This window comes from Pyxicephalus adspersus, chromosome 10, assembly GCF_032062135.1.
Source record: "Pyxicephalus adspersus chromosome 10, UCB_Pads_2.0, whole genome shotgun sequence".
NCBI lineage: Eukaryota > Metazoa > Chordata > Amphibia > Anura > Pyxicephalidae > Pyxicephalus > Pyxicephalus adspersus.
This window is the reverse complement of record NC_092867.1, coordinates 32,299,579-32,301,809: the sequence shown is the minus strand read 5'-3', so window position 1 is coordinate 32,301,809 and position 2,231 is coordinate 32,299,579. Positions and strand designations below refer to the sequence as shown.

Here is a 2,231-nt window from a genome sequence, read left to right as displayed (position 1 = left end):
GGGAGCTAAAGAGGCCTGGGTACGATCAGGTGTAACTGTCTCACCTGAAATGCATCCTGGAAATTAGGTTGGGGATATAAACTCCCAGCCTGCTTATTTCTGAGGCTCTGTCTTGGCTCCTGAGCTGGGAGGAGGGCCAAGGTGAACAGTGAGTAAAGACACACACTTTGTTGGAAAAGCTTTATGGTTAGGGCCTTAGAGTCCTGCTCAGCACTAGGTTGGGTTGGATTGTTGGTAAAGGGAACTAACAGTTAGTTAGTGGCCAAGTGGCCAGGCTTTGTTTTGCTGTTTTTGTTTTATTTTGCCTGTTTTTGTGTGGAAATAGTAATAGTGAATAAAACGCTTGATGCTCTTTTAACCTGCTGTCCTGTTTGAAACACCCCCTGTTGCTACAGGCGGTCTCACAATATATATTTAATTTCCTTTATTACTATGATTAATGGGAAGACTGTGACATTAGACTTCTTTTATGACCCCTTTATACTGGTAAATTGATTTATAGTAATACATGCTACATTTAAAACTGCACACAGGTATAACAGAAAAAAGGGGCTTTATGTTCACAATTTTTAAATCTTAAACTTATTCAAGGCAATTGCAACAGTATAAAGCAGACATAATGGAAAACTCAATAGAAATTCAATGCTTTTATTATGAACAACCTGCCTAACAACACGTTATTGCAGAACATAACCTGAGTTAATGCACCGCAGCTTCATGGAGAAATATGGAGGCGACCTATTGAAGGCTTAAAGTATAACATGTCTACAAATACATATACCAGGTGCATACACACTAAGGTGGTGATTTTGCTAGAAACATAATGGTTTTAGCTAACTCTGGCAATGCCAGCACTAAAAACTGCCACGGTTGCCTAATGTGTCCTAACCAAGGTGTTAAGTCCCACCAACTCTAAACATGAACAGGGATCTCAATGGAAGTTGTTCTCACCAAGAGATCTGTGTGATTATGGACCATTAAGGATTAACAGATGTGAGTTAATAAATGCTAATTATATAAAAGGACAGTCTCTCCACACCAGGGACAGTTGGTAGGTAAAAATAAGCGACCAGGTGGCTTATATAATAAAGGTGCATGTTCATTTTAAAATGTGAATGTTCACTTAGTTAACAAGGTCAATCTACTGTATGTTAGTTATATTCATGAAAAAGGAACACTGATTCACACTATTTACTAATCTAAGTAAGCTTTCGCTATTGCTAAGTGAACAGCCTCTACATTAATCAGCTCTTATCTGTAATAATCATCCTGTATAGTATAAAATCATTTCCCTCAGAAATCTTTTAAAGGGATAACATTTTAAACAAGCTAAATGGTATGGAACAGTTGTACTGAAGTGTTAGAAAAAAAATCATGCTCAAGTGTATATTCATGTTAGGTGGTGCAGCCATTGGTTTCAGAAAGTGCAAATGGTGATAACATGTACTTGTTTGACATGGACTATATTCAAGTTTTTAAAAGCTGGGTTTGGGATTTGCTATATTCTTCTATAGCAGTGTTTGTCAACCAGGGTTCAGTGGAATTCTTGTGCTCCTCTACAGCTTACTAGGGGTTTCTTAAGCAATGAGCAATTTATGCCTCTGAGGTCAGTTTAGGTGACGCCAATAATCTTTTCACTATCTGTAAGGTTCACATACTTTCAAAATGGCCAGCAATGTAATGTAAGAGGGGTGTCAAGGGGTTCCCCTTATGTTGAAAAAGTCCAGAAACACTGTTTTATAGTGAAGAGAAACATCTGAAATTTGCCTTTTCAGAAAGAATGTCCCATTGCACCCAACAGGGCTTTCAAAGCCACACTTCTGGATGCTTCTGAAAACTATACAATTAATAAATATATACTGATCTTTGTTTTAACAAACCCCTTTGTACCTTATGCATTTAATGACTCATCAGGAGTATCTGTCGTTTGTGTTTGATCAGTTATGATCAGTGAATATTATATACATATACCACAATAAAATTGTTTAATGATGCATATAATAACTGCAATCCTAAACCCCTATCTGAGCAGACAGTGACTGAAATCCTTTTCGGAGTTGGCACATCTGATCTCCAGATTCACTCACTGTTGCAAAATAAAGTTAATAATTTCTACAGAGTTAAAATAATGTTTTACTGCGAATAACTATTGTAAAACAATCCTTTGTATGTAAAGCAACACAAACAGACTTCGAACAGAAAGTATATTCAACATTTTCACTAAGCTCAAT

At 36.8% G+C, this 2,231-nt stretch overlaps 1 protein-coding gene and 1 long non-coding RNA gene across 3 annotated transcripts in view; one reads left to right on the top strand and one right to left on the bottom strand.

Moving 5' to 3' along the window:
* LOC140340107 (uncharacterized) overlaps positions 1–2,231 on the top strand; it is an 85,664-nt gene that overhangs the window by 59,629 nt on the left and 23,804 nt on the right. The window lies entirely within an intron of this gene.
* The window catches only part of PIK3AP1 (phosphoinositide-3-kinase adaptor protein 1), a 44,866-nt gene that overhangs the window by 42,181 nt on the left and 454 nt on the right, over positions 1–2,231 (bottom strand). The gene's annotated exons all lie outside the window — the stretch shown is intronic.